This window comes from Erythranthe guttata, chromosome 7 (genome assembly GCF_056151865.1).
Source record: "Erythranthe guttata isolate IM_541 chromosome 7, IM_541, whole genome shotgun sequence".
NCBI lineage: Eukaryota > Viridiplantae > Streptophyta > Magnoliopsida > Lamiales > Phrymaceae > Erythranthe > Erythranthe guttata.
The window spans coordinates 10,861,962-10,885,594 of NC_142539.1; the positions used below are offsets into that span (position 1 = coordinate 10,861,962).

At 52.4% G+C, this 23,633-nt stretch overlaps 45 non-coding genes across 45 annotated transcripts; all 45 read left to right on the plus strand.

The window, feature by feature from the left end:
- Window positions 1–91: 91 nt before the first annotated feature.
- On the plus strand, window positions 92–210 carry LOC148769506 (5S ribosomal RNA). Its single transcript, XR_016032362.1, has one exon. It is a non-coding gene; the product is annotated as a 5S ribosomal RNA (ribosomal RNA).
- Window positions 211–623: 413 nt separating this feature from the next.
- On the plus strand, window positions 624–742 carry LOC148769507 (5S ribosomal RNA). Its single transcript, XR_016032363.1, has one exon. It is a non-coding gene; the product is annotated as a 5S ribosomal RNA (ribosomal RNA).
- A 412-nt stretch (window positions 743–1,154) lies between these two features.
- On the plus strand, window positions 1,155–1,273 carry LOC148769508 (5S ribosomal RNA). The gene has a single exon (XR_016032364.1). It is a non-coding gene; the product is annotated as a 5S ribosomal RNA (ribosomal RNA).
- A 413-nt stretch (window positions 1,274–1,686) lies between these two features.
- LOC148769509 (5S ribosomal RNA) lies at window positions 1,687–1,805 on the plus strand. Its single transcript, XR_016032365.1, has one exon. It is a non-coding gene; the product is annotated as a 5S ribosomal RNA (ribosomal RNA).
- Window positions 1,806–2,220: 415 nt separating this feature from the next.
- LOC148769510 (5S ribosomal RNA) lies at window positions 2,221–2,339 on the plus strand. The gene has a single exon (XR_016032366.1). It is a non-coding gene; the product is annotated as a 5S ribosomal RNA (ribosomal RNA).
- Window positions 2,340–2,751: 412 nt separating this feature from the next.
- LOC148769511 (5S ribosomal RNA) lies at window positions 2,752–2,870 on the plus strand. The gene has a single exon (XR_016032367.1). It is a non-coding gene; the product is annotated as a 5S ribosomal RNA (ribosomal RNA).
- A 413-nt stretch (window positions 2,871–3,283) lies between these two features.
- Window positions 3,284–3,402, plus strand: LOC148769512 (5S ribosomal RNA). Its single transcript, XR_016032368.1, has one exon. It is a non-coding gene; the product is annotated as a 5S ribosomal RNA (ribosomal RNA).
- A 414-nt stretch (window positions 3,403–3,816) lies between these two features.
- Window positions 3,817–3,935, plus strand: LOC148769513 (5S ribosomal RNA). Its single transcript, XR_016032516.1, has one exon. It is a non-coding gene; the product is annotated as a 5S ribosomal RNA (ribosomal RNA).
- Window positions 3,936–4,346: 411 nt separating this feature from the next.
- LOC148769514 (5S ribosomal RNA) lies at window positions 4,347–4,465 on the plus strand. Its single transcript, XR_016032369.1, has one exon. It is a non-coding gene; the product is annotated as a 5S ribosomal RNA (ribosomal RNA).
- A 395-nt stretch (window positions 4,466–4,860) lies between these two features.
- On the plus strand, window positions 4,861–4,979 carry LOC148769515 (5S ribosomal RNA). The gene has a single exon (XR_016032370.1). It is a non-coding gene; the product is annotated as a 5S ribosomal RNA (ribosomal RNA).
- Window positions 4,980–5,394: 415 nt separating this feature from the next.
- LOC148769516 (5S ribosomal RNA) lies at window positions 5,395–5,513 on the plus strand. Its single transcript, XR_016032371.1, has one exon. It is a non-coding gene; the product is annotated as a 5S ribosomal RNA (ribosomal RNA).
- Window positions 5,514–5,926: 413 nt separating this feature from the next.
- Window positions 5,927–6,045, plus strand: LOC148769517 (5S ribosomal RNA). Its single transcript, XR_016032374.1, has one exon. It is a non-coding gene; the product is annotated as a 5S ribosomal RNA (ribosomal RNA).
- A 415-nt stretch (window positions 6,046–6,460) lies between these two features.
- LOC148769518 (5S ribosomal RNA) lies at window positions 6,461–6,579 on the plus strand. Its single transcript, XR_016032375.1, has one exon. It is a non-coding gene; the product is annotated as a 5S ribosomal RNA (ribosomal RNA).
- Window positions 6,580–6,994: 415 nt separating this feature from the next.
- Window positions 6,995–7,113, plus strand: LOC148769519 (5S ribosomal RNA). The gene has a single exon (XR_016032376.1). It is a non-coding gene; the product is annotated as a 5S ribosomal RNA (ribosomal RNA).
- A 413-nt stretch (window positions 7,114–7,526) lies between these two features.
- Window positions 7,527–7,645, plus strand: LOC148769520 (5S ribosomal RNA). The gene has a single exon (XR_016032377.1). It is a non-coding gene; the product is annotated as a 5S ribosomal RNA (ribosomal RNA).
- A 415-nt stretch (window positions 7,646–8,060) lies between these two features.
- LOC148769521 (5S ribosomal RNA) lies at window positions 8,061–8,179 on the plus strand. Its single transcript, XR_016032576.1, has one exon. It is a non-coding gene; the product is annotated as a 5S ribosomal RNA (ribosomal RNA).
- A 396-nt stretch (window positions 8,180–8,575) lies between these two features.
- On the plus strand, window positions 8,576–8,694 carry LOC148769522 (5S ribosomal RNA). The gene has a single exon (XR_016032379.1). It is a non-coding gene; the product is annotated as a 5S ribosomal RNA (ribosomal RNA).
- A 414-nt stretch (window positions 8,695–9,108) lies between these two features.
- LOC148769523 (5S ribosomal RNA) lies at window positions 9,109–9,227 on the plus strand. Its single transcript, XR_016032380.1, has one exon. It is a non-coding gene; the product is annotated as a 5S ribosomal RNA (ribosomal RNA).
- A 414-nt stretch (window positions 9,228–9,641) lies between these two features.
- LOC148769524 (5S ribosomal RNA) lies at window positions 9,642–9,760 on the plus strand. The gene has a single exon (XR_016032381.1). It is a non-coding gene; the product is annotated as a 5S ribosomal RNA (ribosomal RNA).
- Window positions 9,761–10,175: 415 nt separating this feature from the next.
- Window positions 10,176–10,294, plus strand: LOC148769525 (5S ribosomal RNA). Its single transcript, XR_016032382.1, has one exon. It is a non-coding gene; the product is annotated as a 5S ribosomal RNA (ribosomal RNA).
- A 394-nt stretch (window positions 10,295–10,688) lies between these two features.
- On the plus strand, window positions 10,689–10,807 carry LOC148769526 (5S ribosomal RNA). Its single transcript, XR_016032383.1, has one exon. It is a non-coding gene; the product is annotated as a 5S ribosomal RNA (ribosomal RNA).
- A 412-nt stretch (window positions 10,808–11,219) lies between these two features.
- Window positions 11,220–11,338, plus strand: LOC148769527 (5S ribosomal RNA). Its single transcript, XR_016032384.1, has one exon. It is a non-coding gene; the product is annotated as a 5S ribosomal RNA (ribosomal RNA).
- Window positions 11,339–11,753: 415 nt separating this feature from the next.
- Window positions 11,754–11,871, plus strand: LOC148769528 (5S ribosomal RNA). Its single transcript, XR_016032638.1, has one exon. It is a non-coding gene; the product is annotated as a 5S ribosomal RNA (ribosomal RNA).
- Window positions 11,872–12,265: 394 nt separating this feature from the next.
- LOC148769529 (5S ribosomal RNA) lies at window positions 12,266–12,384 on the plus strand. The gene has a single exon (XR_016032386.1). It is a non-coding gene; the product is annotated as a 5S ribosomal RNA (ribosomal RNA).
- A 414-nt stretch (window positions 12,385–12,798) lies between these two features.
- Window positions 12,799–12,917, plus strand: LOC148769530 (5S ribosomal RNA). The gene has a single exon (XR_016032387.1). It is a non-coding gene; the product is annotated as a 5S ribosomal RNA (ribosomal RNA).
- Window positions 12,918–13,330: 413 nt separating this feature from the next.
- LOC148769531 (5S ribosomal RNA) lies at window positions 13,331–13,449 on the plus strand. The gene has a single exon (XR_016032388.1). It is a non-coding gene; the product is annotated as a 5S ribosomal RNA (ribosomal RNA).
- Window positions 13,450–13,864: 415 nt separating this feature from the next.
- LOC148769532 (5S ribosomal RNA) lies at window positions 13,865–13,983 on the plus strand. Its single transcript, XR_016032389.1, has one exon. It is a non-coding gene; the product is annotated as a 5S ribosomal RNA (ribosomal RNA).
- A 414-nt stretch (window positions 13,984–14,397) lies between these two features.
- Window positions 14,398–14,516, plus strand: LOC148769533 (5S ribosomal RNA). The gene has a single exon (XR_016032390.1). It is a non-coding gene; the product is annotated as a 5S ribosomal RNA (ribosomal RNA).
- A 415-nt stretch (window positions 14,517–14,931) lies between these two features.
- LOC148769534 (5S ribosomal RNA) lies at window positions 14,932–15,050 on the plus strand. The gene has a single exon (XR_016032391.1). It is a non-coding gene; the product is annotated as a 5S ribosomal RNA (ribosomal RNA).
- Window positions 15,051–15,466: 416 nt separating this feature from the next.
- On the plus strand, window positions 15,467–15,585 carry LOC148769535 (5S ribosomal RNA). Its single transcript, XR_016032577.1, has one exon. It is a non-coding gene; the product is annotated as a 5S ribosomal RNA (ribosomal RNA).
- A 394-nt stretch (window positions 15,586–15,979) lies between these two features.
- Window positions 15,980–16,098, plus strand: LOC148769536 (5S ribosomal RNA). Its single transcript, XR_016032392.1, has one exon. It is a non-coding gene; the product is annotated as a 5S ribosomal RNA (ribosomal RNA).
- Window positions 16,099–16,513: 415 nt separating this feature from the next.
- Window positions 16,514–16,632, plus strand: LOC148769537 (5S ribosomal RNA). Its single transcript, XR_016032393.1, has one exon. It is a non-coding gene; the product is annotated as a 5S ribosomal RNA (ribosomal RNA).
- A 412-nt stretch (window positions 16,633–17,044) lies between these two features.
- LOC148769538 (5S ribosomal RNA) lies at window positions 17,045–17,163 on the plus strand. Its single transcript, XR_016032394.1, has one exon. It is a non-coding gene; the product is annotated as a 5S ribosomal RNA (ribosomal RNA).
- A 415-nt stretch (window positions 17,164–17,578) lies between these two features.
- LOC148769539 (5S ribosomal RNA) lies at window positions 17,579–17,697 on the plus strand. The gene has a single exon (XR_016032395.1). It is a non-coding gene; the product is annotated as a 5S ribosomal RNA (ribosomal RNA).
- A 411-nt stretch (window positions 17,698–18,108) lies between these two features.
- LOC148769540 (5S ribosomal RNA) lies at window positions 18,109–18,227 on the plus strand. Its single transcript, XR_016032397.1, has one exon. It is a non-coding gene; the product is annotated as a 5S ribosomal RNA (ribosomal RNA).
- Window positions 18,228–18,642: 415 nt separating this feature from the next.
- On the plus strand, window positions 18,643–18,761 carry LOC148769541 (5S ribosomal RNA). The gene has a single exon (XR_016032398.1). It is a non-coding gene; the product is annotated as a 5S ribosomal RNA (ribosomal RNA).
- Window positions 18,762–19,174: 413 nt separating this feature from the next.
- Window positions 19,175–19,293, plus strand: LOC148769542 (5S ribosomal RNA). The gene has a single exon (XR_016032399.1). It is a non-coding gene; the product is annotated as a 5S ribosomal RNA (ribosomal RNA).
- Window positions 19,294–19,687: 394 nt separating this feature from the next.
- LOC148769543 (5S ribosomal RNA) lies at window positions 19,688–19,806 on the plus strand. Its single transcript, XR_016032400.1, has one exon. It is a non-coding gene; the product is annotated as a 5S ribosomal RNA (ribosomal RNA).
- A 415-nt stretch (window positions 19,807–20,221) lies between these two features.
- On the plus strand, window positions 20,222–20,340 carry LOC148769544 (5S ribosomal RNA). The gene has a single exon (XR_016032401.1). It is a non-coding gene; the product is annotated as a 5S ribosomal RNA (ribosomal RNA).
- A 415-nt stretch (window positions 20,341–20,755) lies between these two features.
- Window positions 20,756–20,874, plus strand: LOC148769545 (5S ribosomal RNA). The gene has a single exon (XR_016032402.1). It is a non-coding gene; the product is annotated as a 5S ribosomal RNA (ribosomal RNA).
- Window positions 20,875–21,284: 410 nt separating this feature from the next.
- Window positions 21,285–21,402, plus strand: LOC148769546 (5S ribosomal RNA). The gene has a single exon (XR_016032639.1). It is a non-coding gene; the product is annotated as a 5S ribosomal RNA (ribosomal RNA).
- A 415-nt stretch (window positions 21,403–21,817) lies between these two features.
- LOC148769547 (5S ribosomal RNA) lies at window positions 21,818–21,936 on the plus strand. The gene has a single exon (XR_016032403.1). It is a non-coding gene; the product is annotated as a 5S ribosomal RNA (ribosomal RNA).
- Window positions 21,937–22,344: 408 nt separating this feature from the next.
- On the plus strand, window positions 22,345–22,462 carry LOC148769548 (5S ribosomal RNA). Its single transcript, XR_016032640.1, has one exon. It is a non-coding gene; the product is annotated as a 5S ribosomal RNA (ribosomal RNA).
- Window positions 22,463–22,877: 415 nt separating this feature from the next.
- On the plus strand, window positions 22,878–22,996 carry LOC148769549 (5S ribosomal RNA). The gene has a single exon (XR_016032404.1). It is a non-coding gene; the product is annotated as a 5S ribosomal RNA (ribosomal RNA).
- A 415-nt stretch (window positions 22,997–23,411) lies between these two features.
- LOC148769550 (5S ribosomal RNA) lies at window positions 23,412–23,530 on the plus strand. The gene has a single exon (XR_016032405.1). It is a non-coding gene; the product is annotated as a 5S ribosomal RNA (ribosomal RNA).
- The last annotated feature ends 103 nt before the right edge of the window (window positions 23,531–23,633 follow it).

Consider the following 23,633-nt stretch of genomic DNA (forward strand, 5'->3'; position numbering starts at 1 on the left):
GTAACTCATCCCGAGTCAAAAGTTATCGACGCTTTAAGCCGCCGCGGCGCAAGGTTCTCAACATAAAACCGAATTGCGTGCATAGACTTACGGGTGCGATCATACCAGCACTAATGCACCGGATCCCATCAGAACTCCGAAGTTAAGCGTGCTTGGGCGAGAGTAGTACTAGGATGGGTGACCCCCTGGGAAGTCCTCGTGTTGCACCCCCACCCCACCTTTTTGTATTTTATTTTCTCGTCTCACCTCCCGTTTTCAACTAGTTTTTTGTTTTTATTTTATTTTTTTTTTGACGGCGATGAGCATCTAGTGCATATCTCAGCGCGAGCACGACGCGCGCCGAGCAATGTGGGGCCGGTCGGATCGATCGAACGAGCTGATTGCACCGATAAACGCGTCGATCGCGTCTAATAGTGGCGGAAGCTGGGCTAAACGGCCTCTTTTCACTGCGAGCGCGGGGTCAATGGGGCTTCGCCTAATTGACACGCCGACGGCGTCTGAAAGAGCTTCGCGTGCGTATGCAGATCGCCTCGTAACTCATCCCGAGTCAAAAGTTATCGACGCTTTAAGCCGCCGCGGCGCAAGGTTCTCAACATAAAACCGAATTGCGTGCATAGACTTACGGGTGCGATCATACCAGCACTAATGCACCGGATCCCATCAGAACTCCGAAGTTAAGCGTGCTTGGGCGAGAGTAGTACTAGGATGGGTGACCCCCTGGGAAGTCCTCGTGTTGCACCCCCACCCCACCTTTTTGTATTTTATTTTCTCGTCTCACCTCCCGTTTTCAACTAGTTTTTTGTTTTTTTTTTTTTTTTATTTTGACGGCGATGAGCATCTAGTGCGTATCTCAGCGCGAGCACGACGCGCGCGAGCAATGTGGGGCCGGTCGGATCGATCGAACGAGCTGATTGCACCGATAAACGCGTCGATCGCGTCTAATAGTGGCGGAAGCTGGGCTAAACGGCCTCTTTTCACTGCGAGCGCGGGGTCAATGGGGCTTCGCCAAATTGACACGCCGACGGCGTCTGAAAGAGCTTCGCGTGCGTATGCAGATCGCCTCGTAACTCATCCCGAGTCAAAAGTTATCGACGCTTTAAGCCGCCGCGGCGCAAGGTTCTCAACATAAAACCGAATTGCGTGCATAGACTTACGGGTGCGATCATACCAGCACTAATGCACCGGATCCCATCAGAACTCCGAAGTTAAGCGTGCTTGGGCGAGAGTAGTACTAGGATGGGTGACCCCCTGGGAAGTCCTCGTGTTGCACCCCACCCCACCTTTTTGTATTTTATTTTCTCGTCTCACCTCCCGTTTTCAAGTAGTTTTTTGTTTTTTATTTTTTTTTTATTTTGACGGCGATGAGCATCTAGTGCATATCTCAGCGCGAGCACGACGCGCGCCGAGCAATGTGGGGCCGGTCGGATCGATCGAACGAGCTGATTGCACCGATAAACGCGTCGATCGCGTCTAATAGTGGCGGAAGCTGGGCTAAACGGCCTCTTTTCACTGCGAGCGCGGGGTCAATGGGGCTTCGCCTAATTGACACGCCGACGGCGTCTGAAAGAGCTTCGCGTGCGTATGCAGATCGCCTCGTAACTCATCCCGAGTCAAAAGTTATCGACGCTTTAAGCCGCCGCGGCGCAAGGTTCTCAACATAAAACCGAATTGCGTGCATAGACTTACGGGTGCGATCATACCAGCACTAATGCACCGGATCCCATCAGAACTCCGAAGTTAAGCGTGCTTGGGCGAGAGTAGTACTAGGATGGGTGACCCCCTGGGAAGTCCTCGTGTTGCACCCCCACCCCACCTTTTTGTATTTTATTTTCTCGTCTCACCTCCCGTTTTCAACTAGTTTTTTGTTTTTTATTTTATTTTTTATTTTGACGGCGATGAGCATCTAGTGCGTATCTCAGCGCGAGCACGACGCGCGCCGAGCAATGTGGGGCCGGTCGGATCGATCGAACGAGCTGATTGCACCGATAAACGCGTCGATCGCGTCTAATAGTGGCGGAAGCTGGGCTAAACGGCCTCTTTTCACTGCGAGCGCGGGGTCAATGGGGCTTCGCCTAATTGACACGCCGACGGCGTCTGAAAGAGCTTCGCGTGCGTATGCAGATCGCCTCGTAACTCATCCCGAGTCAAAAGTTATCGACGCTTTAAGCCGCTGCGGCGCAAGGTTCTCAACATAAAACCGAATTGCGTGCATAGACTTACGGGTGCGATCATACCAGCACTAATGCACCGGATCCCATCAGAACTCCGAAGTTAAGCGTGCTTGGGCGAGAGTAGTACTAGGATGGGTGACCCCCTGGGAAGTCCTCGTGTTGCACCCCCACCCCACCTTTTTGTATTTTATTTTCTCGTCTCACCTCCCGTTTTCAACTAGTTTTTTGTTTTTTTTTTTTTTTTTTTTGACGGCGATGAGCATCTAGTGCATATCTCAGCGCGAGCACGACGCGCGCCGAGCAATGTGGGGCCGGTCGGATCGATCGAACGAGCTGATTGCACCGATAAACGCGTCGATCGCGTCTAATAGTGGCGGAAGCTGGGCTAAACGGCCTCTTTTCACTGCGAGCGCGGGGTCAATGGGGCTTCGCCTAATTGACACGCCGACGGCGTCTGAAAGAGCTTCGCGTGCGTATGCAGATCGCCTCGTAACTCATCCCGAGTCAAAAGTTATCGACGCTTTAAGCCGCCGCGGCGCAAGGTTCTCAACATAAAACCGAATTGCGTGCATAGACTTACGGGTGCGATCATACCAGCACTAATGCACCGGATCCCATCAGAACTCCGAAGTTAAGCGTGCTTGGGCGAGAGTAGTACTAGGATGGGTGACCCCCTGGGAAGTCCTCGTGTTGCACCCCCACCCCACCTTTTTGTATTTTATTTTCTCGTCTCACCTCCCGTTTTCAACTAGTTTTTTGTTTTTTATTTTTTTTTTTTTTGACGGCGATGAGCATCTAGTGCGTATCTCAGCGCGAGCACGACGCGCGCCGAGCAATGTGGGGCCGGTCGGATCGATCGAACGAGCTGATTGCACCGATAAACGCGTCGATCGCGTCTAATAGTGGCGGAAGCTGGGCTAAACGGCCTCTTTTCACTGCGAGCGCGGGGTCAATGGGGCTTCGCCAAATTGACACGCCGACGGCGTCTGAAAGAGCTTCGCGTGCGTATGCAGATCGCCTCGTAACTCATCCCGAGTCAAAAGTTATCGACGCTTTAAGCCGCCGCGGCGCAAGGTTCTCAACATAAAACCGAATTGCGTGCATAGACTTACGGGTGCGATCATACCAGCACTAATGCACCGGATCCCATCAGAACTCCGAAGTTAAGCGTGCTTGGGCGAGAGTAGTACTAGGATGGGTGACCCCCTGGGAAGTCCTCGTGTTGCACCCCCACCCCACCTTTTTGTATTTTATTTTCTCGTCTCACCTCCCGTTTTCAACTAGTTTTTTGTTTTTTTTTTATTTTTTATTTTGACGGCGATGAGCATCTAGTGCGTATCTCAGCGCGAGCACGACGCGCGCCGAGCAATGTGGGGCCGGTCGGATCGATCGAACGAGCTGATTGCACCGATAAACGCGTCGATCGCGTCTAATAGTGGCGGAAGCTGGGCTAAACGGCCTCTTTTCACTGCGAGCGCGGGGTCAATGGGGCTTCGCCAAATTGACACGCCGACGGCGTCTGAAAGAGCTTCGCGTGCGTATGCAGATCGCCTCGTAACTCATCCCGAGTCAAAAGTTATCGACGCTTTAAGCCGCCGCGGCGCAAGGTTCTCAACATAAAACCGAATTGCGTGCATAGACTTACGGGTGCGATCATACCAGCACTAATGCACCGGATCCCATCAGAACTCCGAAGTTAAGCGTGCTTGGGCGAGAGTAGTACTAGGATGGGTGACCCCCTGGGAAGTCCTCGTGTTGCACCCACCCCACCTTTTTGTATTTTATTTTCTCGTCTCACCTCCCGTTTTCAACTAGTTTTTTGTTTTTTTTTTTTTTTTATTTTGACGGCGATGAGCATCTAGTGCGTATCTCAGCGCGAGCACGACGCGCGCCGAGCAATGTGGGGCCGGTCGGATCGATCGAACGAGCTGATTGCACCGATAAACGCGTCGATCGCGTCTAATAGTGGCGGAAGCTGGGCTAAACGGCCTCTTTTCACTGCGAGCGCGGGGTCAATGGGGCTTCGCAAAATTGACACGCCGACGGCGTCTGAAAGAGCTTCGCGTGCGTATGCAGATCGCCTCGTAACTCATCCCGAGTCAAAAGTTATCGACGCTTTAAGCCGCTGCGGCGCAAGTTTCTCAACATAAAACCGAATTGCGTGCATAGACTTACGGGTGCGATCATACCAGCACTAATGCACCGGATCCCATCAGAACTCCGAAGTTAAGCGTGCTTGGGCGAGAGTAGTACTAGGATGGGTGACCCCCTGGGAAGTCCTCGTGTTGCACCCCCTTCCATCTTTTTGTAGTTTATTTTCTCGTCTCACCTCCCGTTTTCTATTAGCTTTTCGTTTTTTTTTTTTTTTTTTTTGACAGCGATGAGCATCTAATGCATACCTCAGCGCGAGCAATGTGGGGCCGGTCGGATCGATCGAACGAGCTGATTGCACCGATAAACGCGTCGATCGCGTCTAATAGTGGCGGAAGCTGGGCTAAACGACCTCTTTTCACTGCGAGCGCGGGGTCAATGGGGCTTCGCCAAATTGACACGCCGACGGCGTCTGAAAGAGCTTCGCGTGCGTATGCATATCGCCTCGTAACTCATCCCGAGTCAAAAGTTATCGACGCTTTAAGCCGCTGCGGCGCAAGGTTCTCAACATAAAACCGAATTGCGTGCATAGACTTACGGGTGCGATCATACCAGCACTAATGCACCGGATCCCATCAGAACTCCGAAGTTAAGCGTGCTTGGGCGAGAGTAGTACTAGGATGGGTGACCCCCTGGGAAGTCCTCGTGTTGCACCCCCACCCCACCTTTTTGTATTTTATTTTCTCGTCTCACCTCCCGTTTTCAACTAGTTTTTTGTTTTTTTTTTTATTTTTTATTTTGACGGCGATGAGCATCTAGTGCGTATCTCAGCGCGAGCACGACGCGCGCCGAGCAATGTGGGGCCGGTCGGATCGATCGAACGAGCTGATTGCACCGATAAACGCGTCGATCGCGTCTAATAGTGGCGGAAGCTGGGCTAAACGGCCTCTTTTCACTGCGAGCGCGGGGTCAATGGGGCTTCGCCTAATTGACACGCCGACGGCGTCTGAAAGAGCTTCGCGTGCGTATGCAGATCGCCTCGTAACTCATCCCGAGTCAAAAGTTATCGACGCTTTAAGCCGCCGCGGCGCAAGGTTCTCAACATAAAACCGAATTGCGTGCATAGACTTACGGGTGCGATCATACCAGCACTAATGCACCGGATCCCATCAGAACTCCGAAGTTAAGCGTGCTTGGGCGAGAGTAGTACTAGGATGGGTGACCCCCTGGGAAGTCCTCGTGTTGCACCCCCACCCCACCTTTTTGTATTTTATTTTCTCGTCTCACCTCCCGTTTTCAACTAGTTTTTTGTTTTTTTTTTTTTTTTATTTTGACGGCGATGAGCATCTAGTGCGTATCTCAGCGCGAGCACGACGCGCGCCGAGCAATGTGGGGCCGGTCGGATCGATCGAACGAGCTGATTGCACCGATAAACGCGTCGATCGCGTCTAATAGTGGCGGAAGCTGGGCTAAACGGCCTCTTTTCACTGCGAGCGCGGGGTCAATGGGGCTTCGCCTAATTGACACGCCGACGGCGTCTGAAAGAGCTTCGCGTGCGTATGCAGATCGCCTCGTAACTCATCCCGAGTCAAAAGTTATCGACGCTTTAAGCCGCCGCGGCGCAAGGTTCTCAACATAAAACCGAATTGCGTGCATAGACTTACGGGTGCGATCATACCAGCACTAATGCACCGGATCCCATCAGAACTCCGAAGTTAAGCGTGCTTGGGCGAGAGTAGTACTAGGATGGGTGACCCCCTGGGAAGTCCTCGTGTTGCACCCCCACCCCACCTTTTTGTATTTTATTTTCTCGTCTCACCTCCCGTTTTCAACTAGTTTTTTGTTTTTTTTTTTTTTTTTATTTTGACGGCGATGAGCATCTAGTGCATATCTCAGCGCGAGCACGACGCGCGCCGAGCAATGTGGGGCCGGTCGGATCGATCGAACGAGCTGATTGCACCGATAAACGCGTCGATCGCGTCTAATAGTGGCGGAAGCTGGGCTAAACGGCCTCTTTTCACTGCGAGCGCGGGGGTCAATGGGGCTTCGCCTAATTGACACGCCGACGGCGTCTGAAAGAGCTTCGCGTGCGTATGCAGATCGCCTCGTAACTCATCCCGAGTCAAAAGTTATCGACGCTTTAAGCCGCCGCGGCGCAAGGTTCTCAACATAAAACCGAATTGCGTGCATAGACTTACGGGTGCGATCATACCAGCACTAATGCACCGGATCCCATCAGAACTCCGAAGTTAAGCGTGCTTGGGCGAGAGTAGTACTAGGATGGGTGACCCCCTGGGAAGTCCTCGTGTTGCACCCCCACCCCACCTTTTTGTATTTTATTTTCTCGTCTCACCTCCCGTTTTCAACTAGTTTTTTGTTTTTTATTTTATTTTTTATTTTGACGGCGATGAGCATCTAGTGCGTATCTCAGCGCGAGCACGACGCGCGCCGAGCAATGTGGGGCCGGTCGGATCGATCGAACGAGCTGATTGCACCGATAAACGCGTCGATCGCGTCTAATAGTGGCGGAAGCTGGGCTAAACGGCCTCTTTTCACTGCGAGCGCGGGGTCAATGGGGCTTCGCCAAATTGACACGCCGACGGCGTCTGAAAGAGCTTCGCGTGCGTATGCAGATCGCCTCGTAACTCATCCCGAGTCAAAAGTTATCGACGCTTTAAGCCGCCGCGGCGCAAGGTTCTCAACATAAAACCGAATTGCGTGCATAGACTTACGGGTGCGATCATACCAGCACTAATGCACCGGATCCCATCAGAACTCCGAAGTTAAGCGTGCTTGGGCGAGAGTAGTACTAGGATGGGTGACCCCCTGGGAAGTCCTCGTGTTGCACCCCCACCCCACCTTTTTGTATTTTATTTTCTCGTCTCACCTCCCGTTTTCAACTAGTTTTTTGTTTTTTATTTTTTTTTATTTTGACGGCGATGAGCATCTAGTGCGTATCTCAGCGCGAGCACGACGCGCGCCGAGCAATGTGGGGCCGGTCGGATCGATCGAACGAGCTGATTGCACCGATAAACGCGTCGATCGCGTCTAATAGTGGCGGAAGCTGGGCTAAACGGCCTCTTTTCACTGCGAGCGCGGGGTCAATGGGGCTTCGCCAAATTGACACGCCGACGGCGTCTGAAAGAGCTTCGCGTGCGTATGCAGATCGCCTCGTAACTCATCCCGAGTCAAAAGTTATCGACGCTTTAAGCCGCCGCGGCGCAAGGTTCTCAACATAAAACCGAATTGCGTGCATAGACTTACGGGTGCGATCATACCAGCACTAATGCACCGGATCCCATCAGAACTCCGAAGTTAAGCGTGCTTGGGCGAGAGTAGTACTAGGATGGGTGACCCCCTGGGAAGTCCTCGTGTTGCACCCCCACCCCACCTTTTTGTATTTTATTTTCTCGTCTCACCTCCCGTTTTCAACTAGTTTTTTGTTTTTTATTTTATTTTTTATTTTGACGGCGATGAGCATCTAGTGCATATCTCAGCGCGAGCACGACGCGCGCCGAGCAATGTGGGGCCGGTCGGATCGATCGAACGAGCTGATTGCACCGATAAACGCGTCGATCGCGTCTAATAGTGGCGGAAGCTGGGCTAAACGGCCTCTTTTCACTGCGAGCGCGGGGTCAATGGGGCTTCGCAAAATTGACACGCCGACGGCGTCTGAAAGAGCTTCGCGTGCGTATGCAGATCGCCTCGTAACTCATCCCGAGTCAAAAGTTATCGACGCTTTAAGCCGCTGCGGCGCAAGTTTCTCAACATAAAACCGAATTGCGTGCATAGACTTACGGGTGCGATCATACCAGCACTAATGCACCGGATCCCATCAGAACTCCAAAGTTAAGCGTGCTTGGGCGAGAGTAGTACTAGGATGGGTGACCCCCTGGGAAGTCCTCGTGTTGCACCCCCTTCCACCTTTTTGTAGTTTATTTTCTCGTCTCACCTCCCGTTTTCTATTAGCTTTTCGTTTTTTTTTTTTTTTTTTTTTGACAGCGATGAGCATCTAATGCATACCTCAGCGCGAGCAATGTGGGGCCGGTCGGATCGATCGAACGAGCTGATTGCACCGATAAACGCGTCGATCGCGTCTAATAGTGGCGGAAGCTGGGCTAAACGGCCTCTTTTCACTGCGAGCGCGGGGTCAATGGGGCTTCGCCAAATTGACACGCCGACGGCGTCTGAAAGAGCTTCGCGTGCGTATGCAGATCGCCTCGTAACTCATCCCGAGTCAAAAGTTATCGACGCTTTAAGCCGCTGCGGCGCAAGGTTCTCAACATAAAACCGAATTGCGTGCATAGACTTACGGGTGCGATCATACCAGCACTAATGCACCGGATCCCATCAGAACTCCGAAGTTAAGCGTGCTTGGGCGAGAGTAGTACTAGGATGGGTGACCCCCTGGGAAGTCCTCGTGTTGCACCCCCACCCCACCTTTTTGTATTTTATTTTCTCGTCTCACCTCCCGTTTTCAACTAGTTTTTTGTTTTTTATTTTTTTTTTATTTTGACGGCGATGAGCATCTAGTGCGTATCTCAGCGCGAGCACGACGCGCGCCGAGCAATGTGGGGCCGGTCGGATCGATCGAACGAGCTGATTGCACCGATAAACGCGTCGATCGCGTCTAATAGTGGCGGAAGCTGGGCTAAACGGCCTCTTTTCACTGCGAGCGCGGGGTCAATGGGGCTTCGCCAAATTGACACGCCGACGGCGTCTGAAAGAGCTTCGCGTGCGTATGCAGATCGCCTCGTAACTCATCCCGAGTCAAAAGTTATCGACGCTTTAAGCCGCCGCGGCGCAAGGTTCTCAACATAAAACCGAATTGCGTGCATAGACTTACGGGTGCGATCATACCAGCACTAATGCACCGGATCCCATCAGAACTCCGAAGTTAAGCGTGCTTGGGCGAGAGTAGTACTAGGATGGGTGACCCCCTGGGAAGTCCTCGTGTTGCACCCCACCCCACCTTTTTGTATTTTATTTTCTCGTCTCACCTCCCGTTTTCAACTAGTTTTTTGTTTTTTATTTTATTTTTTATTTTGACGGCGATGAGCATCTAGTGCGTATCTCAGCGCGAGCACGACGCGCGCCGAGCAATGTGGGGCCGGTCGGATCGATCGAACGAGCTGATTGCACCGATAAACGCGTCGATCGCGTCTAATAGTGGCGGAAGCTGGGCTAAACGGCCTCTTTTCACTGCGAGCGCGGGGTCAATGGGGCTTCGCCAAATTGACACGCCGACGGCGTCTGAAAGAGCTTCGCGTGCGTATGCAGATCGCCTCGTAACTCATCCCGAGTCAAAAGTTATCGACGCTTTAAGCCGCCGCGGCGCAAGGTTCTCAACATAAAACCGAATTGCGTGCATAGACTTACGGGTGCGATCATACCAGCACTAATGCACCGGATCCCATCAGAACTCCGAAGTTAAGCGTGCTTGGGCGAGAGTAGTACTAGGATGGGTGACCCCCTGGGAAGTCCTCGTGTTGCACCCCCACCCCACCTTTTTGTATTTTATTTTCTCGTCTCACCTCCCGTTTTCAACTAGTTTTTTGTTTTTTATTTTATTTTTTATTTTGACGGCGATGAGCATCTAGTGCGTATCTCAGCGCGAGCACGACGCGCGCCGAGCAATGTGGGGCCGGTCGGATCGATCGAACGAGCTGATTGCACCGATAAACGCGTCGATCGCGTCTAATAGTGGCGGAAGCTGGGCTAAACGGCCTCTTTTCACTGCGAGCGCGGGGTCAATGGGGCTTCGCCAAATTGACACGCCGACGGCGTCTGAAAGAGCTTCGCGTGCGTATGCAGATCGCCTCGTAACTCATCCCGAGTCAAAAGTTATCGACGCTTTAAGCCGCTGCGGCGCAAGGTTCTCAACATAAAACCGAATTGCGTGCATAGACTTACGGGTGCGATCATACCAGCACTAATGCACCGGATCCCATCAGAACTCCGAAGTTAAGCGTGCTTGGGCGAGAGTAGTACTAGGATGGGTGACCCCCTGGGAAGTCCTCGTGTTGCACCCCCACCCACCTTTTTGTAGTTTATTTTCTCGTCTCACCTCCCGTTTTCTACTAGTTTTTTGTTTTTTTTTTTTTTTTTTTGACAGCGATGAGCATCTAGTGCATACCTCAGCGCGAGCAATGTGGGGCCGGTCGGATCGATCGAACGAGCTGATTGCACCGATAAACGCGTCGATCGCGTCTAATAGTGGCGGAAGCTGGGCTAAACGGCCTCTTTTCACTGCGAGCGCGGGGTCAATGGGGCTTCGCCAAATTGACACGCCGACGGCGTCTGAAAGAGCTTCGCGTGCGTATGCAGATCGCCTCGTAACTCATCCCGAGTCAAAAGTTATCGACGCTTTAAGCCGCCGCGGCGCAAGGTTCTCAACATAAAACCGAATTGCGTGCATAGACTTACGGGTGCGATCATACCAGCACTAATGCACCGGATCCCATCAGAACTCCGAAGTTAAGCGTGCTTGGGCGAGAGTAGTACTAGGATGGGTGACCCCCTGGGAAGTCCTCGTGTTGCACCCCCACCCCACCTTTTTGTATTTTATTTTCTCGTCTCACCTCCCGTTTTCAACTAGTTTTTTGTTTTTTTTTTTTTTTTTTTTGACGGCGATGAGCATCTAGTGCGTATCTCAGCGCGAGCACGACGCGCGCCGAGCAATGTGGGGCCGGTCGGATCGATCGAACGAGCTGATTGCACCGATAAACGCGTCGATCGCGTCTAATAGTGGCGGAAGCTGGGCTAAACGGCCTCTTTTCACTGCGAGCGCGGGGTCAATGGGGCTTCGCCTAATTGACACGCCGACGGCGTCTGAAAGAGCTTCGCGTGCGTATGCAGATCGCCTCGTAACTCATCCCGAGTCAAAAGTTATCGACGCTTTAAGCCGCCGCGGCGCAAGGTTCTCAACATAAAACCGAATTGCGTGCATAGACTTACGGGTGCGATCATACCAGCACTAATGCACCGGATCCCATCAGAACTCCGAAGTTAAGCGTGCTTGGGCGAGAGTAGTACTAGGATGGGTGACCCCCTGGGAAGTCCTCGTGTTGCACCCCCACCCCACCTTTTTGTATTTTATTTTCTCGTCTCACCTCCCGTTTTCAACTAGTTTTTTGTTTTTTATTTTATTTTTTATTTTGACGGCGATGAGCATCTAGTGCGTATCTCAGCGCGAGCACGACGCGCGCCGAGCAATGTGGGGCCGGTCGGATCGATCGAACGAGCTGATTGCACCGATAAACGCGTCGATCGCGTCTAATAGTGGCGGAAGCTGGGCTAAACGGCCTCTTTTCACTGCGAGCGCGGGGTCAATGGGGCTTCGCCAAATTGACACGCCGACGGCGTCTGAAAGAGCTTCGCGTGCGTATGCAGATCGCCTCGTAACTCATCCCGAGTCAAAAGTTATCGACGCTTTAAGCCGCTGCGGCGCAAGTTTCTCAACATAAAACCGAATTGCGTGCATAGACTTACGGGTGCGATCATACCAGCACTAATGCACCGGATCCCATCAGAACTCCGAAGTTAAGCGTGCTTGGGCGAGAGTAGTACTAGGATGGGTGACCCCTGGGAAGTCCTCGTGTTGCACCCCCACCCACCTTTTTGTATTTTATTTTCTCGTCTCACCTCCCGTTTTCTACTAGCTTTTGTTTTTTTTTTTTTTTTTTTTGACAGCGATGAGCATCTAATGCATACCTCAGCGCGAGCAATGTGGGGCCGGTCGGATCGATCGAACGAGCTGATTGCACCGATAAACGCGTCGATCGCGTCTAATAGTGGCGGAAGCTGGGCTAAACGACCTCTTTTCACTGCGAGCGCGGGGTCAATGGGGCTTCGCCAAATTGACACGCCGACGGCGTCTGAAAGAGCTTCGCGTGCGTATGCAGATCGCCTCGTAACTCATCCCGAGTCAAAAGTTATCGACGCTTTAAGCCGCTGCGGCGCAAGGTTCTCAACATAAAACCGAATTGCGTGCATAGACTTACGGGTGCGATCATACCAGCACTAATGCACCGGATCCCATCAGAACTCCGAAGTTAAGCGTGCTTGGGCGAGAGTAGTACTAGGATGGGTGACCCCCTGGGAAGTCCTCGTGTTGCACCCCCACCCCACCTTTTTGTATTTTATTTTCTCGTCTCACCTCCCGTTTTCAACTAGTTTTGTTTTTTTATTTTATTTTTTATTTTGACGGCGATGAGCATCTAGTGCGTATCTCAGCGCGAGCACGACGCGCGCCGAGCAATGTGGGGCCGGTCGGATCGATCGAACGAGCTGATTGCACCGATAAACGCGTCGATCGCGTCTAATAGTGGCGGAAGCTGGGCTAAACGGCCTCTTTTCACTGCGAGCGCGGGGTCAATGGGGCTTCGCCAAATTGACACGCCGACGGCGTCTGAAAGAGCTTCGCGTGCGTATGCAGATCGCCTCGTAACTCATCCCGAGTCAAAAGTTATCGACGCTTTAAGCCGCCGCGGCGCAAGGTTCTCAACATAAAACCGAATTGCGTGCATAGACTTACGGGTGCGATCATACCAGCACTAATGCACCGGATCCCATCAGAACTCCGAAGTTAAGCGTGCTTGGGCGAGAGTAGTACTAGGATGGGTGACCCCCTGGGAAGTCCTCGTGTTGCACCCCCACCCCACCTTTTTGTATTTTATTTTCTCGTCTCACCTCCCGTTTTCAACTAGTTTTTTGTTTTTTATTTTATTTTTATTTTGACGGCGATGAGCATCTAGTGCGTATCTCAGCGCGAGCACGACGCGCGCCGAGCAATGTGGGGCCGGTCGGATCGATCGAACGAGCTGATTGCACCGATAAACGCGTCGATCGCGTCTAATAGTGGCGGAAGCTGGGCTAAACGGCCTCTTTTCACTGCGAGCGCGGGGTCAATGGGGCTTCGCCAATTGACACGCCGACGGCGTCTGAAAGAGCTTCGCGTGCGTATGCAGATCGCCTCGTAACTCATCCCGAGTCAAAAGTTATCGACGCTTTAAGCCGCCGCGGCGCAAGGTTCTCAACATAAAACCGAATTGCGTGCATAGACTTACGGGTGCGATCATACCAGCACTAATGCACCGGATCCCATCAGAACTCCGAAGTTAAGCGTGCTTGGGCGAGAGTAGTACTAGGATGGGTGACCCCCTGGGAAGTCCTCGTGTTGCACCCCCACCCCACCTTTTTGTATTTTATTTTCTCGTCTCACCTCCCGTTTTCAACTAGTTTTTTGTTTTTTATTTTATTTTTTATTTTGACGGCGATGAGCATCTAGTGCGTATCTCAGCGCGAGCACGACGCGCGCCGAGCAATGTGGGGCCGGTCGGATCGATCGAACGAGCTGATTGCACCGATAAACGCGTCGATCGCGTCTAATAGTGGCGGAAGCTGGGCTAAACGGCCTCTTTTCACTGCGAGCGCGGGGTCAATGGGGCTTCGCCTAATTGACACGCCGACGGCGTCTGAAAGAGCTTCGCGTGCGTATGCAGATCGCCTCGTAACTCATCCCGAGTCAAAAGTTATCGACGCTTTAAGCCGCCGCGGCGCAAGGTTCTCAACATAAAACCGAATTGCGTGCATAGACTTACGGGTGCGATCATACCAGCACTAATGCACCGGATCCCATCAGAACTCCGAAGTTAAGCGTGCTTGGGCGAGAGTAGTACTAGGATGGGTGACCCCCTGGGAAGTCCTCGTGTTGCACCCCCACCCCACCTTTTTGTATTTTATTTTCTCGTCTCACCTCCCGTTTTCAACTAGTTTTTTGTTTTTTATTTTTTTTTTTATTTTGACGGCGATGAGCATCTAGTGCGTATCTCAGCGCGAGCACGACGCGCGCCGAGCAATGTGGGGCCGGTCGGATCGATCGAACGAGCTGATTGCACCGATAAACGCGTCGATCGCGTCTAATAGTGGCGGAAGCTGGGCTAAACGGCCTCTTTTCACTGCGAGCGCGGGGTCAATGGGGCTTCGCCAATTGACACGCCGACGGCGTCTGAAAGAGCTTCGCGTGCGTATGCAGATCGCCTCGTAACTCATCCCGAGTCAAAAGTTATCGACGCTTTAAGCCGCCGCGGCGCAAGGTTCTCAACATAAAACCGAATTGCGTGCATAGACTTACGGGTGCGATCATACCAGCACTAATGCACCGGATCCCATCAGAACTCCGAAGTTAAGCGTGCTTGGGCGAGAGTAGTACTAGGATGGGTGACCCCCTGGGAAGTCCTCGTGTTGCACCCCCACCCCACCTTTTTGTATTTTATTTTCTCGTCTCACCTCCCGTTTTCAACTAGTTTTTTGTTTTTTATTTTTTTTTTTATTTTGACGGCGATGAGCATCTAGTGCGTATCTCAGCGCGAGCACGACGCGCGCCGAGCAATGTGGGGCCGGTCGGATCGATCGAACGAGCTGATTGCACCGATAAACGCGTCGATCGCGTCTAATAGTGGCGGAAGCTGGGCTAAACGGCCTCTTTTCACTGCGAGCGCGGGGTCAATGGGGCTTCGCCTAATTGACACGCCGACGGCGTCTGAAAGAGCTTCGCGTGCGTATGCAGATCGCCTCGTAACTCATCCCGAGTCAAAAGTTATCGACGCTTTAAGCCGCCGCGGCGCAAGGTTCTCAACATAAAACCGAATTGCGTGCATAGACTTACGGGTGCGATCATACCAGCACTAATGCACCGGATCCCATCAGAACTCCGAAGTTAAGCGTGCTTGGGCGAGAGTAGTACTAGGATGGGTGACCCCCTGGGAAGTCCTCGTGTTGCACCCCCACCCCACCTTTTTGTATTTTATTTTCTCGTCTCACCTCCCGTTTTCAACTAGTTTTTTGTTTTTTTATTTTATTTTTTATTTTGACGGCGATGAGCATCTAGTGCGTATCTCAGCGCGAGCACGACGCGCGCCGAGCAATGTGGGGCCGGTCGGATCGATCGAACGAGCTGATTGCACCGATAAACGCGTCGATCGCGTCTAATAGTGGCGGAAGCTGGGCTAAACGGCCTCTTTTCACTGCGAGCGCGGGGTCAATGGGGCTTCGCAAAATTGACACGCCGACGGCGTCTGAAAGAGCTTCGCGTGCGTATGCAGATCGCCTCGTAACTCATCCCGAGTCAAAAGTTATCGACGCTTTAAGCCGCTGCGGCGCAAGTTTCTCAACATAAAACCGAATTGCGTGCATAGACTTACGGGTGCGATCATACCAGCACTAATGCACCGGATCCCATCAGAACTCCAAAGTTAAGCGTGCTTGGGCGAGAGTAGTACTAGGATGGGTGACCCCCTGGGAAGTCCTCGTGTTGCACCCCCTTCCATCTTTTTGTAGTTTATTTTCTCGTCTCACCTCCCGTTTTCTACTAGCTTTTCGTTTCTTTTTTTTTTTTTTTGACAGCGATGAGCATCTAATGCATACCTCAGCGCGAGCAATGTGGGGCCGGTCGGATCGATCGAACGAGCTGATTGCACCGATAAACGCGTCGATCGCGTCTAATAGTGGCGGAAGCTGGGCTAAACGACCTCTTTTCACTGCGAGCGCGGGGTCAATGGGGCTTCGCCAAATTGACACGCCGACGGCGTCTGAAAGAGCTTCGCGTGCGTATGCAGATCGCCTCGTAACTCATCCCGAGTCAAAAGTTATCGACGCTTTAAGCCGCTGCGGCGCAAGGTTCTCAACATAAAACCGAATTGCGTGCATAGACTTACGGGTGCGATCATACCAGCACTAATGCACCGGATCCCATCAGAACTCCGAAGTTAAGCGTGCTTGGGCGAGAGTAGTACTAGGATGGGTGACCCCCTGGGAAGTCCTCGTGTTGCACCCCCACCCCACCTTTTTGTATTTTATTTTCTCGTCTCACCTCCCGTTTTCAACTAGTTTTTTGTTTTTTATTTTATTTTTTATTTTGACGGCGATGAGCATCTAGTGCGTATCTCAGCGCGAGCACGACGCGCGCCGAGCAATGTGGGGCCGGTCGGATCGATCGAACGAGCTGATTGCACCGATAAACGCGTCGATCGCGTCTAATAGTGGCGGAAGCTGGGCTAAACGGCCTCTTTTCACTGCGAGCGCGGGGTCAATGGGGCTTCGCCAAATTGACACGCCGACGGCGTCTGAAAGAGCTTCGCGTGCGTATGCAGATCGCCTCGTAACTCATCCCGAGTCAAAAGTTATCGACGCTTTAAGCCGCCGCGGCGCAAGGTTCTCAACATAAAACCGAATTGCGTGCATAGACTTACGGGTGCGATCATACCAGCACTAATGCACCGGATCCCATCAGAACTCCGAAGTTAAGCGTGCTTGGGCGAGAGTAGTACTAGGATGGGTGACCCCCTGGGAAGTCCTCGTGTTGCACCCCCACCCCACCTTTTTGTATTTTATTTTCTCGTCTCACCTCCCGTTTTCAACTAGTTTTTTGTTTTTTATTTTTTTTTATTTTGACGGCGATGAGCATCTAGTGCATATCTCAGCGCGAGCACGACGCGCGCCGAGCAATGTGGGCCGGTCGGATCGATCGAACGAGCTGATTGCACCGATAAACGCGTCGATCGCGTCTAATAGTGGCGGAAGCTGGGCTAAACGGCCTCTTTTCACTGCGAGCGCGGGGTCAATGGGGCTTCGCCTAATTGACACGCCGACGGCGTCTGAAAGAGCTTCGCGTGCGTATGCAGATCGCCTCGTAACTCATCCCGAGTCAAAAGTTATCGACGCTTTAAGCCGCCGCGGCGCAAGGTTCTCAACATAAAACCGAATTGCGTGCATAGACTTACGGGTGCGATCATACCAGCACTAATGCACCGGATCCCATCAGAACTCCGAAGTTAAGCGTGCTTGGGCGAGAGTAGTACTAGGATGGGTGACCCCCTGGGAAGTCCTCGTGTTGCACCCCCACCCCACCTTTTTGTATTTTATTTTCTCGTCTCACCTCCCGTTTTCAACTAGTTTTTTGTTTTTTATTTTATTTTTTATTTTGACGGCGATGAGCATCTAGTGCGTATCTCAGCGCGAGCACGACGCGCGCCGAGCAATGTGGGGCCGGTCGGATCGATCGAACGAGCTGATTGCACCGATAAACGCGTCGATCGCGTCTAATAGTGGCGGAAGCTGGGCTAAACGGCCTCTTTTCACTGCGAGCGCGGGGTCAATGGGGCTTCGCCTAATTGACACGCCGACGGCGTCTGAAAGAGCTTCGCGTGCGTATGCAGATCGCCTCGTAACTCATCCCGAGTCAAAAGTTATCGACGCTTTAAGCCGCCGCGGCGCAAGGTTCTCAACATAAAACCGAATTGCGTGCATAGACTTACGGGTGCGATCATACCAGCACTAATGCACCGGATCCCATCAGAACTCCGAAGTTAAGCGTGCTTGGGCGAGAGTAGTACTAGGATGGGTGACCCCCTGGGAAGTCCTCGTGTTGCACCCCACCCCACCTTTTTGTATTTTATTTTCTCGTCTCACCTCCCGTTTTCAACTAGTTTTTTGTTTTTTTTTTTTTTTATTTTGACGGCGATGAGCATCTAGTGCGTATCTCAGCGCGAGCACGACGCGCGCCGAGCAATGTGGGGCCGGTCGGATCGATCGAACGAGCTGATTGCACCGATAAACGCGTCGATCGCGTCTAATAGTGGCGGAAGCTGGGCTAAACGGCCTCTTTTCACTGCGAGCGCGGGGTCAATGGGGCTTCGCCTAATTGACACGCCGACGGCGTCTGAAAGAGCTTCGCGTGCGTATGCAGATCGCCTCGTAACTCATCCCGAGTCAAAAGTTATCGACGCTTTAAGCCGCCGCGGCGCAAGGTTCTCAACATAAAACCGAATTGCGTGCATAGACTTACGGGTGCGATCATACCAGCACTAATGCACCGGATCCCATCAGAACTCCGAAGTTAAGCGTGCTTGGGCGAGAGTAGTACTAGGATGGGTGACCCCCTGGGAAGTCCTCGTGTTGCACCCCCACCCCACCTTTTTGTATTTTATTTTCTCGTCTCACCTCCCGTTTTCAACTAGTTTTTTGTTTTTTATTTTATTTTTTATTTTGACGGCGATGAGCATCTAGTGCGTATCTCAGCGCGAGCACGACGCGCGCCGAGCAATGTGGGGCCGGTCGGATCGATCGAACGAGCTGATTGCACCGATAAACGCGTCGATCGCGTCTAATAGTGGCGGAAGCTGGGCTAAACGGCCTCTTTTCACTGCGAGCGCGGGGTCAATGGGGCTTCGCCTAATTGACACGCCGACGGCGTCTGAAAGAGCTTCGCGTGCGTATGCAGATCGCCTCGTAACTCATCCCGAGTCAAAAGTTATCGACGCTTTAAGCCGCCGCGGCGCAAGGTTCTCAACATAAAACCGAATTGCGTGCATAGACTTACGGGTGCGATCATACCAGCACTAATGCACCGGATCCCATCAGAACTCCGAAGTTAAGCGTGCTTGGGCGAGAGTAGTACTAGGATGGGTGACCCCCTGGGAAGTCCTCGTGTTGCACCCCCACCCCACCTTTTTGTATTTTATTTTCTCGTCTCACCTCCCGTTTTCAACTAGTTTTTTGTTTTTTATTTTATTTTTATTTTGACGGCGATGAGCATCTAGTGCGTATCTCAGCTCGAGCACGACGCGGCCGAGCAATGTGGGGCCGGTCGGATCGATCGAACGAGCTGATTGCACCGATAAACGCGTCGATCGCGTCTAATAGTGGCGGAAGCTGGGCTAAACGGCCTCTTTTCACTGCGAGCGCGGGGTCAATGGGGCTTCGCAAAATTGACACGCCGACGGCGTCTGAAAGAGCTTCGCGTGCGTATGCAGATCGCCTCGTAACTCATCCCGAGTCAAAAGTTATCGACGCTTTAAGCCGCTGCGGCGCAAGTTTCTCAACATAAAACCGAATTGCGTGCATAGACTTACGGGTGCGATCATACCAGCACTAATGCACCGGATCCCATCAGAACTCCGAAGTTAAGCGTGCTTGGGCGAGAGTAGTACTAGGATGGGTGACCCCCTGGGAAGTCCTCGTGTTGCACCCCCTTCCATCTTTTTGTAGTTTATTTTCTCGTCTCACCTCCCGTTTTCTATTAGCTTTTCGTTTCTTTTTTTTTTTTTTTGACAGCGATGAGCATCTAATGCATACCTCAGCGCGAGCAATGTGGGGCCGGTCGGATCGATCGAACGAGCTGATTGCACCGATAAACGCGTCGATCGCGTCTAATAGTGGCGGAAGCTGGGCTAAACGACCTCTTTTCACTGCGAGCGCGGGGTCAATGGGGCTTCGCCAAATTGACACGCCGACGGCGTCTGAAAGAGCTTCGCGTGCGTATGCAGATCGCCTCGTAACTCATCCCGAGTCAAAAGTTATCGACGCTTTAAGCCGCCGCGGCGCAAGGTTCTCAACATAAAACCGAATTGCGTGCATAGACTTACGGGTGCGATCATACCAGCACTAATGCACCGGATCCCATCAGAACTCCGAAGTTAAGCGTGCTTGGGCGAGAGTAGTACTAGGATGGGTGACCCCCTGGGAAGTCCTCGTGTTGCACCCCCACCCCACCTTTTTGTATTTTATTTTCTCGTCTCACCTCCCGTTTTCAACTAGTTTTTTGTTTTTTATTTTATTTTTTATTTTGACGGCGATGAGCATCTAGTGCGTATCTCAGCGCGAGCACGACGCGCGCCGAGCAATGTGGGGCCGGTCGGATCGATCGAACGAGCTGATTGCACCGATAAACGCGTCGATCGCGTCTAATAGTGGCGGAAGCTGGGCTAAACGGCCTCTTTTCACTGCGAGCGCGGGGTCAATGGGGCTTCGCCTAATTGACACGCCGACGGCGTCTGAAAGAGCTTCGCGTGCGTATGCAGATCGCCTCGTAACTCATCCCGAGTCAAAAGTTATCGACGCTTTAAGCCGCCGCGGCGCAAGGTTCTCAACATAAAACCGAATTGCGTGCATAGACTTACGGGTGCGATCATACCAGCACTAATGCACCGGATCCCATCAGAACTCCGAAGTTAAGCGTGCTTGGGCGAGAGTAGTACTAGGATGGGTGACCCCCTGGGAAGTCCTCGTGTTGCACCCCCACCCCACCTTTTTGTATTTTATTTTCTCGTCTCACCTCCCGTTTTCAACTAGTTTTTTGTTTTTTATTTTATTTTTTATTTTGACGGCGATGAGCATCTAGTGCGTATCTCAGCGCGAGCACGACGCGCGCCGAGCAATGTGGGGCCGGTCGGATCGATCGAACGAGCTGATTGCACCGATAAACGCGTCGATCGCGTCTAATAGTGGCGGAAGCTGGGCTAAACGGCCTCTTTTCACTGCGAGCGGGGGGTCAATGGGGCTTCGCCTAATTGACACGCCGACGGCGTCTGAAAGAGCTTCGCGTGCGTATGCAGATCGCCTCGTAACTCATCCCGAGTCAAAAGTTATCGACGCTTTAAGCCGCCGCGGCGCAAGGTTCTCAACATAAAACCGAATTGCGTGCATAGACTTACGGGTGCGATCATACCAGCACTAATGCACCGGATCCCATCAGAACTCCGAAGTTAAGCGTGCTTGGGCGAGAGTAGTACTAGGATGGGTGACCCCCTGGGAAGTCCTCGTGTTGCACCCCCACCCCACCTTTTTGTATTTTATTTTCTCGTCTCACCTCCCGTTTTCAACTAGTTTTTTTTTTTTTTTATTTTATTTTGACGGCGATGAGCATCTAGTGCGTATCTCAGCGCGAGCACGACGCGCGCCGAGCAATGTGGGGCCGGTCGGATCGATCGAACGAGCTGATTGCACCGATAAACGCGTCGATCGCGTCTAATAGTGGCGGAAGCTGGGCTAAACGGCCTCTTTTCACTGCGAGCGCGGGGTCAATGGGGCTTCGCCTAATTGACACGCCGACGGCGTCTGAAAGAGCTTCGCGTGCGTATGCAGATCGCCTCGTAACTCATCCCGAGTCAAAAGTTATCGACGCTTTAAGCCGCCGCGGCGCAAGGTTCTCAACATAAAACCGAATTGCGTGCATAGACTTACGGGTGCGATCATACCAGCACTAATGCACCGGATCCCATCAGAACTCCGAAGTTAAGCGTGCTTGGGCGAGAGTAGTACTAGGATGGGTGACCCCTGGGAAGTCCTCGTGTTGCACCCCCACCCCACCTTTTTGTATTTTATTTTCTCGTCTCACCTCCCGTTTTCAACTAGTTTTTTGTTTTTTATTTTATTTTTTATTTTGACGGCGATGAGCATCTAGTGCGTATCTCAGCGCGAGCACGACGCGCGCCGAGCAATGTGGGGCCGGTCGGATCGATCGAACGAGCTGATTGCACCGATAAACGCGTCGATCGCGTCTAATAGTGGCGGAAGCTGGGCTAAACGGCCTCTTTTCACTGCGAGCGCGGGGTCAATGGGGCTTCGCCTAATTGACACGCCGACGGCGTCTGAAAGAGCTTCGCGTGCGTATGCAGATCGCCTCGTAACTCATCCCGAGTCAAAAGTTATCGACGCTTTAAGCCGCCGCGGCGCAAGGTTCTCAACATAAAACCGAATTGCGTGCATAGACTTACGGGTGCGATCATACCAGCACTAATGCACCGGATCCCATCAGAACTCCGAAGTTAAGCGTGCTTGGGCGAGAGTAGTACTAGGATGGGTGACCCCCTGGGAAGTCCTCGTGTTGCACCCCCACCCCACCTTTTTGTATTTTATTTTCTCGTCTCACCTCCCGTTTTCAACTAGTTTTTTGTTTTTTATTTTATTTTGACGGCGATGAGCATCTAGTGCGTATCTCAGCGCGAGCACGACGCGCGCCGAGCAATGTGGGGCCGGTCGGATCGATCGAACGAGCTGATTGCACCGATAAACGCGTCGATCGCGTCTAATAGTGGCGGAAGCTGGGCTAAACGGCCTCTTTTCACTGCGAGCGCGGGGTCAATGGGGCTTCGCCTAATTGACACGCCGACGGCGTCTGAAAGAGCTTCGCGTGCGTATGCAGATCGCCTCGTAACTCATCCCGAGTCAAAAGTTATCGACGCTTTAAGCCGCCGCGGCGCAAGGTTCTCAACATAAAACCGAATTGCGTGCATAGACTTACGGGTGCGATCATACCAGCACTAATGCACCGGATCCCATCAGAACTCCGAAGTTAAGCGTGCTTGGGCGAGAGTAGTACTAGGATGGGTGACCCCTGGGAAGTCCTCGTGTTGCACCCCCACCCCACCTTTTTGTATTTTATTTTCTCGTCTCACCTCCCGTTTTCAACTAGTTTTTTGTTTTTTATTTTTTTTTTTATTTTGACGGCGATGAGCATCTAGTGCGTATCTCAGCGCGAGCACGACGCGCGCCGAGCAATGTGGGGCCGGTCGGATCGATCGAACGAGCTGATTGCACCGATAAACGCGTCGATCGCGTCTAATAGTGGCGGAAGCTGGGCTAAACGGCCTCTTTTCACTGCGAGCGCGGGGTCAATGGGGCTTCGCCTAATTGACACGCCGACGGCGTCTGAAAGAGCTTCGCGTGCGTATGCAGATCGCCTCGTAACTCATCCCGAGTCAAAAGTTATCGACGCTTTAAGCCGCCGCGGCGCAAGGTTCTCAACATAAAACCGAATTGCGTGCATAGACTTACGGGTGCGATCATACCAGCACTAATGCACCGGATCCCATCAGAACTCCGAAGTTAAGCGTGCTTGGGCGAGAGTAGTACTAGGATGGGTGACCCCCTGGGAAGTCCTCGTGTTGCACCCCCACCCCACCTTTTTGTATTTTATTTTCTCGTCTCACCTCCCGTTTTCAACTAGTTTTTTGTTTTTTATTTTATTTTTTATTTTGACGGCGATGAGCATCTAGTGCGTATCTCAGCGCGAGCACGACGCGCGCCGAGCAATGTGGGGCCGGTCGGATCGATCGAACGAGCTGATTGCACCGATAAACGCGTCGATCGCGTCTAATAGTGGCGGAAGCTGGGCTAAACGGCCTCTTTTCACTGCGAGCGGGGGGTCAATGGGGCTTCGCCTAATTGACACGCCGACGGCGTCTGAAAGAGCTTCGCGTGCGTATGCAGATCGCCTCGTAACTCATCCCGAGTCAAAAGTTATCGACGCTTTAAGCCGCCGCGGCGCAAGGTTCTCAACATAAAACCGAATTGCGTGCATAGACTTACGGGTGCGATCATACCAGCACTAATGCACCGGATCCCATCAGAACTCCGAAGTTAAGCGTGCTTGGGCGAGAGTAGTACTAGGATGGGTGACCCCCTGGGAAGTCCTCGTGTTGCACCCCACCCCACCTTTTTGTATTTTATTTTCTCGTCTCACCTCCCGTTTTCAACTAGTTTTTTGTTTTTTATTTTTTTTTGACGGCGGATGAGCATCTAGTGCGTATC